Source organism: Fundulus heteroclitus, chromosome 8 (assembly GCF_011125445.2).
Source record: "Fundulus heteroclitus isolate FHET01 chromosome 8, MU-UCD_Fhet_4.1, whole genome shotgun sequence".
NCBI classification, from domain to species: domain Eukaryota; kingdom Metazoa; phylum Chordata; class Actinopteri; order Cyprinodontiformes; family Fundulidae; genus Fundulus; species Fundulus heteroclitus.
This window is the reverse complement of record NC_046368.1, coordinates 10,518,600-10,538,677: the sequence shown is the minus strand read 5'-3', so window position 1 is coordinate 10,538,677 and position 20,078 is coordinate 10,518,600.

Below are 20,078 nucleotides of genomic sequence, written 5' to 3'. Positions count from 1 at the left end.
ACACCAGCGCTGCTGTTCTTTTTGAACTGACAGGAGCAGATGAAAACTTATTTGTTCACGTCACTTCGGGGTGGTTATGAGATTTCATCAAAGAGTCTCTCAGAACCTTTGCTATTACAGCAGGTGCTCATTTGGGAGATGAGTAAAATTAGCTGAAAAACTTCACTCAGTCCTTGAAGTAACCCAACCCCCTTTCTGCCCTTCTTCTCTGCCCTTATTTCTTTCATTTCTGTTTCCCTTATTAGAATTGTTACTTGAGGCTAATAACACCGGTTAAGATTCATCAAGGAGAGTAAAAAAGGGATCCGTGACGGGTTGGATGGTGAACAGAAAATCTACTTCTCTGTGTCCAATTAGAGCATGGGTTAAATAGATATAGCTAGATATATTTCTATTACTAAGCAATTTGATAAGCTTTATACTGTTGAAACCATACATTTACATTAACTGCATGATTTTTTTTTTCACCGTTTGCATAGACAGTGCGTTTTTTTTTTTGTTTTTTTCCAGAAGGTTACATATTCCGACACAATCCTAGAGTGTTTGTGTTTTGATTCAGTTATGTGTTAGGTTCACGTTTCTATTTTGGGTTTTTTCCCCCTGTGTTTCCTCCCTGTGGTCCTACTCATTCAGTTCACCTGTGTCAGTTAATTATCCCACATGTCACTCACCTGCTTTTGCCAATTATTTAAGCTCCCACTGGTCCTTGGTTCTTTGATGGATTCTTCTGTTGGTTGCTACCGGTCTTATCTTGTGAGTCTGTAAATTCAGGTTATTATCAAGGATACCACTCTTCGTTATGGCTCTGCGTTGCTGCTTCTGCACTTTGGGTCCACGGAAAATCATGACACAGCATGACTTTGGTCTGGATGATGATGTCATGGGTTTTTATAAGTGCCTGATAAGCTAAATAATAAGATATTTAAGGAAACAACTTAAACAGACTTCTTCCTTGTGTAATTTCAAGGGAAGATCAAAATAAGTCAGCTAAGGTATAGGGAAGAGAACTAGAAACCTCGAAAATGCTGGGCCAGTTTAGGGAGAGTAATAAAATAGTGTAGTAGGAGATGTTAAATTTACATGAAGCTGTGTAAAGCTACCAAGAAGTTGTATGAACTATAAAAAAAAAGATTATTCCAATAAAATAACCCTGGGGGACTAAAAATGAAAAGCTGAAATGAAGAGTTTGGCCAGATCTGGTTAACATGAAAACCATTCAAAAGGTAAGACAACTATATTAAAGGTGAACTAGGAAACCCAATTAAATCTCAGACTACATATTAAGGTGTTGCATACAACACTGTTGAAGGCAGAGAAGCCAGTTATTTGCTAGGGCATCAAAGCTAGGGTAGTAAATGCATGACAGAATAGACCCAGTGAAATAGTGAGGTGTGTGTGTGTATATATATATATATATATATATATATATATATATATATATATATATATATATATATATATATTATTATTTTTTATTTTATTTTTTTTTTTTTAATCCTGACTAAAAATGATGAAAATTATTCTTTTGTTCAAAAAAAAGAAATATGTTGCCAAGCCACTGCCTTTTCCAAAATCTAATAGATAAAAGGAAATGTAGATATAAGCCTGTAGTTTATTTTGGCTGACATGATCAGAATTTCTTTGCTATTGGTTGGGCAATAGCATGAAATAATGGGTCTGTTCAAAGCCATGAAAACAACTTGGAGAGCCAGATGAACTAGATAGATTTAAAGCTCTACCACGTCAAGGCCTGTTAGGCCAGAAGTTAAAAAATAACAGGTCAAAATACTGTTGTGTATTTTGTGACGCATTAATGGTTTTAAAAGGAAAGACAAATAAACCACAATTGCAGAAAGTAAAAAATAAATAAATAAATAAAAATACACATACTGCAAAAATCAATTACAGACGCAGACAATTTATTGTCATCCAGCAGTTTGCCAGAAATACAAGTGAAATGAAAAGACACCTCCAGCCACTATGCATCACATTGCAGGGCTTCCTTAATTTGAAGTTGCACAATTTCTCACCTCACTCACCACTCCAACATACATACACATATCACACACACAATCCCTCTCTGCTCAGACCATCTCATAACCCATGCCCCTTTTGCCATTTCTCATTCCATTAAACCTTGAATTATTCAAAGCAGATGAAATTGATTTCTTGATAGTTTAATCGCAAATCAAAACCGAACCGTTGGCCCAGTTCGTTCCCCCGGGACAATTTTTGACAATCAAATATTCATGGAGAAATGAAATGTTAGCAGATCATTTCTGCTTCTAGCTGATTAGGCAGACACAATGATATTCAGATGGAGAAAAGAAGGAGGCATGGAATTAACTTATGCCAATATTCCACAGCAAAAATGGAAAATGAGATAAGATTTTCAGGCTTGATTCTCTGATCCAGGCAAAGCCCGTATATACCCCGCATATAGAAGGCTGCCCTAAATATTCTATGTGAGTATATATATATATATATATATATATATATATATATATATATATATATATATATGTATATGTATATGTGTGTATATATATATATATATATATATATATATGTGTGTATATATATATATATATATATATATATATATATATATATATATATATATATATATATATATATATATGTATGTATGTATGTATGTATGTATGTATGTATATATAAATTTTTTTTCCCAACAGATTTATATATGAAGAGTACCCTCTAAAGTCTTAATAAGCGTCTGAATAAATTTAGAAGTTTGAAAACTCATTTTCATAGTAAATAAAATTCACTATTCAATACATGCATGTTGAACAGACAACCTGTTTCACTTTTGAACTCTAGGTTGCTACCTATGCTAACAAACATTGGGGTCATATAATTACACACACCTGTGGGCACATATACATTGTGAAATGTTCCAAACGGTGGAGGACCAAAACTTAAAGCAGAAATGTGTAAATGCCCCAATAAATGAACCAATACACTTAAAATATACCTATAAATTTAAGAAATAATCTTAAATCTATTAATTCACTTCTATTGAATTTTACTGGCCTTTGCTTTTTTTCTGTTTAACACATTATTTATTTAAGCTATTAATTTTATTCTTTTCACGTTTTTCTTTTACTTTTACTTTCCTTTTACTCTTTTGAAATTTTTTTCCCCCACAAGCCTTTTTTTGCATTTGTTCTTTATACATTTCTGTCTCCTTTTTTACTTTTTTGCCTTGCCCTTAATTGGGTCAGCTCTCATTCTTTTGGTAAATCAAAAGAAGGTCTAATCTGTTTCATCTTCCCTTTCAGAATATCTCTGAAATTAAACAATTGTCATTATCCCATCCCAGGTCCATCATCTCAGCTGCTGCAAGACTTTAGAATCTCTGCAGCTCACAACATACTCAAAAAGCATTTACAAACATGCTAATGGCTGCACTGCTTCTTGATCTGATCCAGAATAATTTGCATTGTCTCTCAGCCACTAATTTCCATTTGCAAGCACTTTAGCTTCTCTTGTACAATCATGTATATCACATAGTTTTCTCACATCATTTTGTAAATTCACTGTTGTCTTTCAGTGAACTTGAATATTTTTCACACAATGTATGCATTTTCACCTCAGTGTGCTGTATTATCAATTAATAATTGTGGAATATTTTCTCTTTTCTGATAAATTAATTATCTTCTGCTTTAGAACTTAACTTTAAATTAGCTTGTTTTATTCTTATTACTTAATACTGTCTGCGTGTTTTTGCCATTGTCACCCTCGAACTTCCCTATTGTGGGACAAGAAAGCTATTTCTATTAAATTGTTCTATTGATCAATCAAAATAATTTCTAAGCTTCCCTTTCAAAAAGTCTCTGACATTATTTAGACAATTGCCTTTAAGCCACGTCATCACATTTAAAGTTTTTTCTTCTTTTTTGGGGGGTGGGGGATTACTTTTTAATATGCACTAAAAGTTTATCCCACATGCCCAACATTCCCCTTATTACTCTTGTAGAGATATATGCCTCCTCTGTGTCACCTATTTCTTGTGCTTCTGCATCTGTAGCTGCTTTGTTGCAGTGTTTACCATGTTGTTCCATGTGCGCCCACTAGTGGTGGGATGTCTGAAGCTGACTTGTAGGCCAAATTTTAGCCCTCCGGTTGAAGCACTCAAGACTGAGTAAGCTCATATCTTGAAAAACGTGTTATTTGAGAGACTTGTAATTCAAGGTACCACTGTACTTTGGCTGCTTAATGAGAGAGGTGCAGGCATGCACAATCAATCTGCACATGGATCCCTCACCTTCCCTCTGAGTGATCAATAGTAGAGGAGCTGACCCAACAAAGGACAGCCAACCGTATTTCCATAATGAAGTAAAAAAAGGATAGAAAAATGTAAAACAAATGCATGTAAATAAAAAAAGGCTTGTGGGTAAAAAAAAAAAAAAACAAGTTAAGAAATTAACATAAATACATATATAGGTAAAAGAAAGACATGGAAAAAAGCTAAATTAAAGTTAAAATCAAATGCTTAAATAAATAATGTGTTGGAAATAGAGAAAAAATGTCAAATCATAAAACACGATAAAGAAAATAAATGGGATATTTTAAACAAAAAGATATTAATAAATATAAAGTTGTTTCTATTTTTTTTTATTAACTGGTAGTTGATTTATTTATTTGGTCATTTTTATGTTTCTGTTTTTATTTTTTATTCGGACAGTTTCGGTCTTCCATACTGGTAAAGTTTTTGCACTAAAATATTCTGCTGTCCTTTATTTCACTTTGGCTCAGTTGAACTTCATTCCCCTTTTCCCAGTGTTAATTTGTCCACACTTTCAAACACGTTCTACGTGATATTACCACAACCTTTATTGTTTAACATCAGTAAACAGTGTCAGAAAATTCTGAACCTTTTCCTACTGTCTGATAGTATATGGGTCTAAACTTATGTTAGGTCAATTAAGACGATAACAATCCCTAACATTAATTTGGTTGCACTTAAGCCACTTTGTAACTAATTGTGTACACTTAGGTTCATTTTGGAAAACTCATCTTTGCCCAAGCTTATCTTCATGGAGTGGTATCTTCTGATGTATAATTATGCCTCTACAGTATTTTTCTAATGTTGTAAATTTGCCCTTACTGTACACTTTATCAGTATTTTCTTATTTTTATGTTTTGGATCTTTATGTGTATCTGCATGCCCCATTTGCCTTTCATTTTGCTCCTGGTACATCTTAATTTCCCCTACAGTTGGACTAAAAGGATATTTCTATTCTATTCTATTCTATATTTGTACCTAATCCTCTTTCTACATGATGCATCTATCTTGAGAAGACACCCAGTTTCTCCTGCAGCAAAATACCCCACCACTATATTTCATAATGTTGTCAGGATTACAATGTTCCCCCATTTTTCTTCCAGATGAATCAGTGGTCATTATGGCCAAACACTTTAATTTTAGTTTCATCAGAATACATGTAACATAACTCCAAAAATGAGTACCACCATGGGTACATTTTCTAAATGTAAACTGGTGTATCAATTTGCTTCTGGAGTAACAGGTAGCTTCTTCCTCACTGGGTGACCTTTTAGCCCATGTCAGTACCAGACTCATTTCCCTCTGGATAATGACATTCTCCAACCGGCTCCAGCCAGCATTGTCACATGATCTCTTGTTCCTGTTCTAGGGTTGAAAAATGCATTTTGAATCCGAAATGTCCATCTCTGGGACACAGAACATATCTCCATGATGCATGCTTGACATTCTGATACTGTTCGTATTTGCATTTAACTGTCATAGTAAATATTAGCATGTGCAAACTTCTGACTTTAAAGAAATTCATTTAAAAACCCATTACCCATTCTGGAAGTTAGCTAATATAAATCAAGTTGGTGACCCAAGAATGGACAGGTTAAGTTTGTTTTTATGTATTTAATTATTTGGTATCAGTTATATGTGCAATTTAGTTTAATTATGGTATTTTTATACAATGTAATTTAAGTTTTGGCTATGCATTTGGATTTTTCAGCCTTTTGAATAAGGAGTTATTAAAAAACCCTCGTGGAAAATCGAAACACAGATTAAACTCTACCAATACGGCTCAACTAAAAAAAAACCTTTAAAGTGCATTACCATGTCTGGCTCGAATGTTGGGTTTTGTCTATCTGGGCATTGCACCTCCCTATGTCAATGTATTTTGCGTATGTACAAGAGCATCGAGGACTGGGCCGTGGCTTAATAGCTCGACCAGGAACACACGTTCACCACCTGAAGCACACCAACATGCACTTCTTATTGCTGGAGAAGATTTAGTCTCAGCATTGTTTCCCACTAGTCCTGTTTTTGCGAACAAAACTAAAATTAGATCTTGTGGGATTAAACGACAACGTTTTGTCACATTGGTTGCATGCTGGTGGAGAGACTGTGCTGACCCAGAAGCGAAGCTCATCTCTAAGGTCTCCCTGCTTCCTTGGCATTAAATGATGTGATAGATGCTGCTTTCTTCTAAGTATCGTGTCTGAAGAAAGATAATGAATCAGTGATGATCAATATCCTTTAGACATCAGATACATACTTTTACACACATATATATACACATATATATATATATATATATATATATATATATATATATATATATATATATATATATATATATATATATATATATATATTATAATTATTATTTATTTAATACGTCATATCAGAGATAAAAAAAGGTGTTATGCTGTTACTGCCAGTAAATTTGTGTACATCAGTTTGATCCTTCCCTAATTGTTATATCTTGTTATACCTTTACTGTCATCCTTTTACAAAAAGTGCTGGATTCATTTTTTTTTATATAAACATGAAAGATTAATGGTAAAAATGAAGGTGAGAATAATAAAGATGAGAGATCAAAAAGCTTTGCCAAGAATGAGGAAGGAAGGAATTATTTAGCCCTATCAAGCAGAAACTAGCTTGGCTGTGTCTTTCTGAGGCGAAAGATGACTTACTCATTGTGACGTGCGGAGCAGTAACATCAAACACATTAGTCCAACAGATTGCAATACCTCTCAGAACATATTTGTGCACAGCTGCCCCCACTATTCTGCAGCATCTTTAGAAGTGTTATAGTTCAGTTATAGCATGTTGAGATGACTGGCTGGGTTTTTACTTTTAGGATAAGAACAGTACAGAGAAAATTGGGTCAGTGATGATCTGATGTGCCATTTACAAATTTATGGCTCTTCTGAGCTTAAAATATTTATCAGCCTCCTTGCATACAGGGCCTTGCGAAAGTATTCGTACTTCCTGAACTTTATTCACATTTTGTCACGTTACAACCACACAATTGAATTTATTTCGTCTTGATTTTATGCAAAAGCCCAACACAAAGGAGAGCATAAATGGGAACTGAAGGGGAAATTATTCATGGTTTTCTGTTTCTTTTTAGATTGGACAGAGAGCATCTGCAGAGAGCAATTTTCCCCAGATTTGCCACAAATTATCCATTTGATTCAGTCAAATGTTGGAGTGGGTCACTTGAGCAAATGCATATATTTAAGCTGAAAAAGATCTGTTGTAGCTCAGGCTGTGTGTTTAGGATAACCGTCCTGCTAAAATCCTAACCTTTGCCGCATTTAAGTCTTTTGCAGCTTCTTACAGGTCATCTTTCAAGACATCCCTGTATTTAGCTTCATCCATCTTCTTATCAGCCGATCCACTTTCTCGGTCCTGCTCTAGAAAAGGAGCCCCTTCAGCATCATGTGTCACTTACATGTTTCACCATGAGGATTTGATATTTAAGGTGTTGTACATGAATGTGAAAAGCACCTTATTCCTCATATTTCCTGAGTCTCCTCAATGGCTTGTGGCAATTTCAAATCAGACTTCTCACAGCTTTCCCTGAACAATGACTCTCATCTTGCCACTGTTCAGTAAGGGCCAGATTTGTGAAGCAGACGACTGATACACTATTTGTCCTGCCGACAGATTCTCCCACCTGAGCTGTGGATCAGTGTAGTTACACACATGTGAATGCTTTTAACTAATTAGATGACTTCTGAAGGAAGTTACTGCATTTGATTTAGGGTGATTTTTTTTAACACATTTGCATGGTAAGAAATTTAGATTTTTAAATATAAAAGAATTCCAAAACCATGTATTATTTTCCTTGTCAATGTTTTGTGTTGTTATATCACATAAAATCCCCATAAAATGCATTGTGTTTGTTCCGGTAATGTGGCAAAATGTGGAAAAACACAAGGTCCAGAAATATTTGCAAGGCATCAGTTTTTGATGCTGACCATTTAATGAATAAAAGAAGGTGCTGAAATGGTAGAAAGCCCAAAGACGTTCTTTTTTTCTTTCTGTTTAATAGATTCTTTAACCCTAAGAACCCCCACGATTATCAGCCTGTAAACGGATCAGCTCGGTGATTTGGGGCCTTTTTTAATTGAACAAAAATCAGATAAAAGGTTAGGAATATGGTTCAGTATATAGATGGGTGTAATCTTTAAATCCCCCTCATTTTCTGGCGGATTCAAAACTTCTACCTTTATCAAAGGATCCATAGAACATATTTTTCTCTCTTTTTTTGGGACAAAGAAAATGCAATCTTACAAAAACTCACCAAAAACTACAAGACTTTTTTTTTTTAGCCAGGAAAATCCTCTACTGTGTCATAGAAGCAAAGGACATCTGTAAAAAGACTCAAAGATGCATAAAGGGGGTAGTACCTCACATTTATGTTTATATCGACAGCAGGCTGCCGGGGGAGGGGCTTCAAAATCCCCTAAATCTTCAGTTGATTACAGTAAATGAATAAACCAGAAGGTTCATACTAGATAGTTAAAAACAATTAACATGCTAAAGTTATACTGATAACTTGAGTCAAAGTTCTGCATTAGGTGTCGTTTAAGTTGCTTTGTTATGCAGATAAATACACAAGAAATGGAGATTATTAAGGTTAATACCGCTGGAGCTGTGGTGAACCTATTGGATAGCTTGAGGCCTCAGCCAGACAATGCCTATGGGATTATAACATGCATTGCAGGAAATAAGCCATCCCAATTCGTCCTCTGAAGGTCAGGGTAGTGTGTGGAGCCGTTCTAAAATGGGTCAAAATGAGAAATAGCGCTTTAGAAGTTTCATTCATCCTGGTGCTCCGCTGAACGTCGTAGCCATTATTTACCTGCGATTGTTTGAACCACATGGGAGCTTCCTTTCCTGCAATAAACACTGTAAACAGTGGTTGCTCACTGTATGTACTTTGTGACATGTTACTGCATATCTCATATCCACGTATCTTGCTTTAAGGCTCTGGAGTGTCACAAGATGTTTGCATCTTATGTTCCACTTTGAGTTTCAAATGAAGAAAGATTACTTTCAAATCTGGGGAATATTGTTGTCTGCTAATACGCTTTTATGTTAGACTCTTGTCCGAGCACATACTCCAGCTGTTGCAGTTCTCACCGGCATACATTACGTGCCTATATCTGCCCAAGGTTACAGGGGCAGTTGCATTTATGGAAAGTATTTCAGAGACTATATGAGGATGCCCAAACCGATGCCAAGCCCATAAACACACCTGTGGGCTGCAGGCCAGGCTGGTTCTGCTGCACAGGATTAACAGGATGCTGCACCGTTTCTTTTTTTTTTTATTATTTTATATTGTGCTATCGTTTTGTGTGGGAACTAAACTATGCTGAATTACAAGGACTGGCTTTTAGTTATTAGTACTGATGCTCCACTGCCATCAAGTGGATTGGCCAAAGATTGCAACTGCGTGTGAAAGATGATACAACCCACACACTGGAGGATAAAAGCATTTTGCAAAAGAAGAGAAAATATAGTTGCAAATTTAACCACCTCCACATGTAATGGCATTCCTGGTAAAGATGTGTAAAAAAAAAAAAAAGCTTAAAAAAAGTATTTTGCAGTAGGCTGCTTCCACACTGAACACTCCTTGAAAACTCCTACAAATAATTTGAGTACATTTACTCAGTGGGGATAAAATCATCTCAACTAAAAATTAAAAAGTTGATGCTACAATTAAAAAGAAACTTAAAAATGTGTTTAACAATTAGTGGTACCCTTGCCTCTTTACTATGCATGAGGCTAAACAATAACAGCTGCTGGCCTGCATTTACCAATATGCAATCAGAACGATTGCAGTGATTAAAAATCACGAACTGTAAAGAACAAGACTGAACAAGTTCATTTTGCCACCAAACACACACAGCGACCATGACGGTAAGGGGGGTACAAAAAATCTACAAAGCTGCTTCTGAAAGTGTAAGACTATGTTACTGCATAAAAAGATACATTTATTTTAAGGCCTTTACCCAATGTGTCAGTAAATATAGAAGGCACTACACTGACTACTTCACATTTCATCAGTCAATAAAAGGAACCAAAATATTGGTTTTAAACAGATTATAATACTATTATTATTTGGTTGTAGTTCTATATTTATTACTTTAAATGATAGTCCTTATTGAGACATTCCCACTTCCAACGTCTGTGGGAATTAGGAAAGGGCATCTGGAAAGCTAAGTGACCTTGAACGTTACAAGTACTTTAAAAGTGGGACTTAAATGCAACTTTGCTGAAAAAGCTGTCGTTTTATTTCTACCTTTTACATCACAAGAAAAACAGATTCATCTCGGCACTTCTCATAAATCCTTAAATCGGGCGGCCAGAAATAGAAGATCAGGCTGGATTTCAATGCAATCATATAAGAACAAGGCAATTCGATTGTAGTAAGAAAACACAGGAATGAAAAAAAAGAAGCAAAACTAGTGCATCTGTGAAACTGTAAGAGAAAATGTAACACATATAGTAAGAAATACTAATGTCAGTTGTATTGTAATGTAGATTGTTACGTTCAAATAAATTGAGAGTTTTTGTGAGGCTGGTTTCAAAGCTTAACACTAATCTTTTAACTCACCGTTTTAATGTACAGACGTGTAGGAAGAAGATGTGCTTGATTGTTCTATTCACAGTATGAAATGATATGTTTTGGACTGAAAAGGTGAGGCCTTTATTCTGGATCCACTGGAGTTTGGGAACATTATTTTTTTTACATAAAATCAACTTTCAGACTAATTTCTTGCAATTTTTAACAGTAAACACAGCATGTTATTTAAGGACATAAATCTATGGAATAAATAGATTTCTTCTTTCAAATTGTTGCGTTACACGCCCTGATTTGCTTTCATTAAAACAGAACTGCTCCTAATTGTCAATTCAGTTGCCTAAAATCATTTTGAGGATAATTAGTTAATGCTTGAAAACACACCCACCCCTCACCTTCTTCACATATCTTTACCTTTGTAAGGGAACTTGTACAAGTATATACATGCCTTGATTTTCACACAGTTGTGGATAATTGTAAATTAGAATGACAACAATACATAACTTTAAATATTTTTACAAATAAATATCTGAAAATGGTTGCATGAATTGATATTAAGACAGCATGGGTCAATACTGTGTTAAAGCACAATTCAATGCAGTTACAACCAAAAGTCCTTTGAGTATATCTTTACCAGATTTGCACATCCTGAAGCTGAATCGTTTACAGATTTTTTTCTTTCCACAGCAGCTCAAATTCTCTCAAATTCTATAGAAAGTGTTTGCAAAGATTTGAAGCCTTGTTACAAATTCTCAATCATCAACAAAGTTTCATCTAAATCCTTTGATTCTCTGTGTGGCTGTATGTTTAGTCATAGCTCTGTTGAAGATCTGCTCCAGTCTCCAACAGGTTTTCTTCAGTGATGTCCCCACATTTTGCTCCATTCATCCTCCAATCAGCTCTGCACCGTTTCTCCGTCTCCACAGCATGAGGCTTCCAAACATAGTGTTTCACATGTAGGCCAAACACTACAATCGTATTTCATATAAATAGAGCTCGTCGGCTGTGTTCACAGAGGGTGTGCAAAACTGTAAACAGAACTTGCTATGGCTTTCTTTGAACAATGGCTTTCTTCCTGCCAGTTTCCACAGAGGGCCAGCTTTATGGACAGAATGACTATCAGTTGCTGTGTTGACAGATTCTCCTACCTGAGTTGTGGGTCTCTAATAATATTCTCCTTTTCCAACCTGTCAATTTAAGTGGATAATCATGTCTTGCTGGGTTTGCACTATTGTGACAGTTTTTCCATTTTTTTGTAGTGTGACATATTTTTTTGCAATCTAACATAGCGTTAAATTTCTCCTTAGGTTTATTCTTCTCTGGTCTGGAGTGTTTTGTTTTTTTCCAGTCTTGATGGTGCTGTTTGTATAAATGGCTGCACTTGTATTGTGCTTTTATCAAGTCTGAGGAGTCCAAAGCACTTCTCACTGCATTCCTCCATTCACCCATTCGCTCATACGTTCACTTGCCCTGGGGCAGACTGACAGAAGCGGGGCTGCCGTACAATCGCCGACATCGGGCTCTTTGATGACCGCCAGCAGGCAAGCCGAGTGAAATGTCTTCTCTAAGAACACAACAACTGGGATGGTTGAAGCTGGGTTTCAAACCGACAACCCACCAGTTACAGGGCAAACGCCTAGCTCCTGCCCCTCTGTCGCCCCAGTATACTGATATTCTCTAACAAACATCTGAGGTTGTAGTGGTTCTGATATTAAATTACACTCAGGTGGAGTCTTTATTTCATAGTTAGGTGACTCCAGAAAGCAATTTGAAGCACTGGATTCTATTTTAGGAGTGTCAGAGAAAAGAGACAGAATACAAATTTTACCAGACTTTCTCAAGCTGCATTAAAAAAAAAAGACTCCTTTTTCTTTCCACTTCAGAATCATATGCTATTTTGTGTTGTTTGTAACATGAAAAGATTAAGCCTCGTGCTCATAAATTTACAGAAATGTGAAACAAAATTGAGGAATGTGAATACTTTTCCATAACATCCGCTTTATTTCCCTAAAGATTTTCGCTCAGAGACTGATTCATGTGGCCTTCTGTTCTTTCATTAATAGTGAAAAGCAAACGGAAACAGCCACAGGGTTATCATGCAAAGCCTTTATTCACAAATATGCAAAGAATATTGAGATGAACATGATTCTCAATTTTCCCCAAAAATCAGCCATCAAATCCTGTTAGTTCAGATTCTTTTAAATGTGGAAATTAGCATTCTGATGATTACAATACGAGCATCAAACAGACATAAATTACCAAGCATTTGCAGAACTCGTCGCCCGTGTTTCGGAATTAAAATTGTAAACCAAGGCAACGTGAGAAATAATTTAAGTTTCACTCTCAGTTACTAAAAAAGAAATCCTCATAAGAAAAGGCTATAAATGCTTTGAGGCACTTCAAAAGTCAAGACTTCACAAAATTATGAGACATTAGAGCCTTATTATCATGCCTGCTACTTGCTTGTATTTTTCTTTATAACTTTTCTAGATCAAGAATCTTTGTCTCCATGTGTTACCATAATTACATTTTTGATGAGACAAACACCTGCTCAAGATGCACACAGATTACAAATCACACACAGCAAAACAATGTTTCCACACCATTTTGTCCACTAAATCAGACCTTTTCTTCCTGAAAAGTCTAAAGTGCCCAAATAGTCCTTAGGATCTAATAAAACTCAGATCAGAGTGAAAAAGTCAGATAGCAGTCCCTTTACAAATGATGTAGATTACTGTGCTGTTGCATCAATTGATCACCCAAACGATCATAATCAAACACTCATGCTCACAGTAAATACTGGGCAATAATTTTAAACCTTCAAGCTGCAGAGCTGTGCACTCTGCATGCATGGATGTCCAACCAGACGTTCCCCGAGAAACCACAGTGTGCAAAAAGGCATTACCAGTAGTGTGTTTGTAACATGTAACAGAACACAAACTGGGCTGGTAGTTTATTGATTCTTAACGGTGGGGCAATAGCCCTCACAGCTTTTGGACAGAAGCTGGTTTTAAGTTTATTGGTTTTTGATTGAATGTTTCTGAATTCTGAAGCGTTTCTCTGATGGAAGTGGGTCAAACAGGGCATCGCCCGGGTGGGTGCATCTGTGGCAATGCATCGGCCTCTTTTCTTGACTTGTGCAGCGTAAACCGTGTCCTGATCTTGTAGACGGCATCCCACAATCCCCTGTTCTGACCTCGACACCCGTGCTAAGTCCTTCCTTTTCTGTGCTGTGCAGTTCCATTGCCTTGCTGTTTTGCTGAGACACAAGATGCTTTTGGTTGTAGTTCTATAAAAGTTTTTTTGTGGTTCAGTGGAAAGTCCAGTCCATTTCAGTTTCCTGCAGAAGAAAACCCGTTGTTGGGTCTTCTTCACCAGGTGGTAGATGTTCACAGTCCAGAAGAGGAGATAATAGATGGGGATGCCCAGGAACCAAACGCTCCACCACCTCCCATGCATGCAGATAGGAGTAGGTGAAATACAGGCTGTCCAGGCCAGCAGTTTGCCTGTGTTTCTGTGCATAAATTGCATAGTTTTGTTTAAAGTGCCTTGAGATGACATTTGGTCATATACAAATAAATAGAATAGACAATGTGAAAAGTTCAAGGGGTGTAATCATAAGGAACTGTCAAAAAAACAAGACTACCTATCTAGAGTACATGTATAAACCCTACAACGCACACTATGTGAGGTTGAAAAATATAGTCATTTCTCTCTAAAGCAAATACCAACTGTTGTATATTTGCAAAAAAAACTTTGGTATTGAGAGTCATTTTTTTCTTGATTCTGCTGCTGAATCTAGGCTATCTTAAATTTCCATAATGCTGAAAGCTATTTTCTTTTCTTTTTTGAGAAAAAAAAAAACACGGTACATTAAAAAAAAAGGTTTGAGCTGAGCATTAGCAAAGGTTAAATGGTTCAAACACTATGCTGAAAACTAGATGACTCATACCATGTTGGGAGGATAGCTTATAACCCATCTACCTACGCAACACACCTCCAGCTGAAATGAAATCTTAGAATAATTTGCCAATAACAGGGTAAAGGTTAGCTTTCATGAAATAGAGTGAAAATCTGAAAAAAAATGTGTTCCTTTCTCATTTCTGTGACACTTCAAGTAGTCAGTATTTGACAATGGTGAATTAACATATAACCTTAAATCCAATCCTTGTACAATTAGGACGCTCAGCTAGATATTAAAGGTACCATGGGGTAATTCCTTGAATGTAGATCTAAAACGTTTTCAGATACGTTTAAGTTAAGGCTTTATTCTAAGTTTTTTTTTAAAAAAGTAATAACTGTTTTTATTAAGTGTAAATAAGGGTAAAATCTTCAAATAACATTTAAAACATCATGAACCTGAAATATAGAGAATCAGTTTAAATAATAAGTTATTTCCACTAGGACAGTTCATATGGAATGTATTAAGTATTGTTTCTGCAACCTCTGACCTATTGCCTTTTTCTGTTGAATCTGAAATAAATTTCAACATCAGCCATGGTTTTCTAGCCTCGTGAGACCATCCTGATCTCGCGAGCTTTCAAGGTTTCACTCGCAGATCAGTCTGGATACTCTCCGTTGAAGAAAATTTGGAGCCGTTCACCAAACGAACGTCCAATCAGCGTTGGCTTTGAGGCGGGTTGAGGTGTGACGCAACGGGAAGCGCGTCAGTTCAGTCTTAACAGCATGGCGGCTTCAGCCGATGAAACTAGCGTTAGCGTGGCTATCGAGCAAGTTTTATCGGAATTACAGAGTATTTCTTTGCTGAGCTAACGAGCCTTTACCTGCAGCAGCAAGAGTAGCCTGGCTTGTGGTTGTGTTTTCGTCGTCGCTCGTAAGCGACGACGAATCTGATTGGTTCATTTGGCCCGTCTATCACCAACATAGGCCAATCAGCTAACCAGTATTTTCGCCCCTTCCCAAAATTACTTCAACGGAAGGTTTCCAGATGGATATGCGGAGCAAATCTATCTGGCGGAGTCAGGTAAATGGTTTTCTGGAATCCCTGAAACCCAAGTTTATATGAATATTAACAGACTGAAATAAAAAAAGAATCTTGTGACAATGGGGGCATGTTTCTTTATCTCCCAGGGGGATAATAAACAAGGGACTGGTTATTGCAAAAATAACTTGCTCTGGCTAAGGAGTTGTTTTATTTCCTTTTTTTTCCATTGTGTGAGTTGTTCATTGTGTAACGATCAAAGTTTATTACTATCAAAGTGAATTACTACAATTTGAATTCTGTAACATTGTAACTGTAAGAAGCATTTTTTAGATACTATAGCTATGCTCATGAAGACAGACTAATACAAACTGTCAATGGTCATCTCTGCTTCCTTTTTCATTTCTGATATTTTTAAAACTTCAAGAAAAATACTCTTGCATGACTGTGGATGAAATCCCTAAGTGTTTGTGACACATAAATACAAACTGTTATATAGATCCCTAAAAAATGTTTTATAGATCCTCTATTTGGCATAGAAATGCAACAGATGAAAGAAATCTGCATGACCCTGACTAGTTTGGTATTTTCATTTTAGCTATTCAGATTGGAGGAAAACAGGTCTAAATCTAGATCTGGACTTGCCTTTTGTAGGCCGCATTTCACATATATAACCTTAGCCTCTATGACAAACAAGCCATTCACTGATGGATGTCAATCACTCCACACAAACCTGCTCACATTTTGGAGCAAAAATCATCATGATGGAAAACAAAGAAAAGAGGGAGGCAAAGGTGGGTTAATCACAACACCTGCTGTCATTAGAAAGGAAAACAAGGTAGTATTGCCTATAGATAAAGGCTTTTTTAGTGCCACATGTATTTATTTTAAAAGTCAAAGATTACTATTTCTACAATTTTAACAGATTTCAAGACTAACAGGGGAAGCCAACGTTCCCCTTGATCACACCAAAATAAAAGTAACTGTCATCACTGCTGACAGCTTATTAAGTGGAATTAACTTAAAAAATATCAATCAGAAGAGAAAATGGAAAATAAAATATAAATTAGGCAAAATATAATATTTTTTTGGCCATCTGGTGATAAGACTTTTGATTTTGATTTTCTTGGAGCACTAAGACTAGTTAATTAGAAGAAGCACCTTAAGCCTTGATACCTAAATTCTAGCAGGCTGTTGTCAGAGTGGAGATACATACTCCCTTCTCCACCCGCAGGAGGGTGCTCCTCGCTCATTCCTTCGCTGCTGCACTGAAGCTCAGACACAGGTCCTGCAGGCTGTTCACGCGTCTCAGCCCAGAGTGGGGGCGGGGTTACAATTTAAACCTCTACCTCCAGAAACCTACATCAGTTGCTTTCTTCATTCCTATTTAAAGAAAAATCCGAATTGTTCTGCAAGCAGAATTTTTTTTAACTTTGAAGCTTGTTTAGATTCCAACCCCCCCACCTCCCCCCTCAAAGAAATAAATGTTGGCCTTTGAACGTGCAGTTGTTTGGAGTTTATTTATGTATTTCCCCAGAAGTGTCCAAGCCATTTGAGAGCGATAATAAACACTTTTCAAACCTTTGTACTCAACATGTTTCTCTGGTTGATTTGGAACAGTTACCCTACAATTCAAGATCATTAGGTCTGAAGACTAATCTCAAACCTAACAGTGCACATCGTTAACAATATGCAAACAATAAAATTATATATGCAATCAATCCACAAATACATATATGAAAGTTTAGACAGTTCACTGAATTTATTTACTACTGTATAAAACAGTTCTTTTGTTTGTTTTTTGCAGTTTATCAGATTCTAAGTTAAAGAGTCATACAAATCCACTTTTTCTGCCCTTAAGGTCTAACTCACCACCGTACCAGAGCCTTACTACGCCCAATCTCATGCTTGAACTGAATGCTAAGCTAATAAATCGCTAACCTGAAAATCGGTTGAAGGACCACTAAACTCACTACTCAAACTCCACGGAGGCACAGGACGGAGATGCTCTTATACTCCACTACGGCAGAGCGTTGAACTTTAGGAGGGTGTCACACGGGACACAAAAGTAGGATTTCAATAAATGTGCAGTAAATTGTCAAAAATACACACCAGGGTATGTAGACAGCACTAGACAAGACAACCATGTTAACAGTTTATTTGCGATAAAAAAGTTGATTAGGGGGTGACTTATCCTTAAAATAGATTTTATTGTGTACTTGGAGTCTCCAGGAATGCAGATCTTGTAGTCCAAGCTGAAGGAAGCCAAAGCTACAAGTGGATAAGTAATTGGTTGTTCATTACACCGTCCCCCTGCATAAGACGAAAAAAAGAAGCCAAATGGGGTGGACGCTCTGCAACCTGGAGAGGGGGGGGGGGCTCCTTTAGATGTACAAGTTGCTCTCAGACGGAACTCAGAACTGACATACAAAGGGGGAATGTGGGGGTAAATTAATGAGGAATTTAGATCAAAGCATTGGCAAATGCTTTGGTCTGTAGAAAGCAAAGTGCTTTATATAGACCGCAACTAAATGATTTCAATGTGAAAAGGAAGAACTAAAAAGCATGATATGCCCCCCTTATGATCCCTTTATGTAGAGCTTGTGAATTAAAGTATAACACATCTAACAGATATAAGATTAGCTATTTAGTATGCAAATAGGGCATATTTGGGCATAACTGGCCACTTTCTAGATGGTCTTTGGCATGTGCAGAACATGCATCAGCAGGGGTGTCTTGGTCTAATCCCTAAGAGATGGAAACCTGCACGTTTTGGATGTGTCTCTGTGCCAAAATATACCTGAATCAGACGGCTGAATTGCTTCCCCAGGCGGTCATTGAATAAGACAGAGGCCTGGAAATGAGCAACTGATTTGATTCAGGTGTGCTTAACCAGTGAAGATCAGAAACCTGAAACACAGCAGCCGTTTAGGACTGACTTTGGACTCCACTGACATGTCCAATGCAGGCTGTGTGGTGGTGTGAGGTGAATATATCCCTATAGTCTGGAAGGGGTTACTTGGCATTGTAAACCTAACCTGGTGGTAATGTGTTCTAATAAAAAACAACGATTGAACTGAACTGTAATACATTTGTTATCTGTCTATGTGACTGGATTGTATAAAATTAAATTGATTATGTTTCTTTATGGCTAAATTTGAGGTTTTCTTTCAAGGTACCTTGAGATTACTTGTGTTGTGAATGTGTGACATAATTAAACTGAAATTAACTGGATCTGTTATTTCAACATATAAAAACATATAGTGAAATGTGTTTTCTATAATTAGGCTGAGTCTCACCCATCTAAGGCCCTTCTTAAAATCATATCGCTGCATCTTATGTCATCATTTTTCTCATCTCTGTCGATAGTCACAAGGTAAGAAAGAGTCTTTGATTGCAATAAAACAAATTGTGAGAGGAAAAGCGACTAAAGGAGACAAAAGTTAGTTTCTTATTAATGTCAAGCTCAGTTGTTTTTTGTTTTTGTTTGTTTGTTTTGTTCTGTCTTATATTAAGGAAATTAAAATCCAAACTAAATCTGAAGAATTACAAATCACAATGTTTTAATTCATTGTTATTCTCCACCAGGGGTGTGTTAGATTTTTATAACGACTACAGCTCTACTAAAAACATTAACCTAGTTTAGACACATTCTTTCAAATATTTATTAATAAAATCTGAAAAATAAAATGGGCCTGAAAACTGACCCTTGGTTTGACTCCATTGTCAAACCAAGTGTCAATATCAGTTGATTATTTCAACCTTAACAGAGGAATTCAAGGACAGAAGTTTATTATTATTATTATTATTATTATTATTATTATTATTAGTAGTAGTAGTAGTAGTAGTAGTAGTAGTAGTAGTAGTAGTAGTAGTAGTAGTAGCAGTAGTAGCAGTGTTTAACATGGATATTTCTTGTTAAACCGCACCTCAAAACCCACCATAGCTGCTGTACCTTTTTAATATAGTGATATACTCAAAGGTACAAAGAATGCAACATAAGTAGCCATATGTAGCAAGTTCGTACTCATGGGTTATTAAACTAAATCTCCTCAAACATATTGAGGAATATAATTGAGAGGCAATAAATTCAAGGTGCTTAAACTATTCATCTTTTTTATGCATATTAACACTACTTAATAGGTAATTTGCTAGAAATGTACCCTGCAAACAAGTAAAGCCAAACAGCACAAAAGTGCTACCAGTATCACAGTTTGAGCAGTATGTGCCTACACAAACCAACC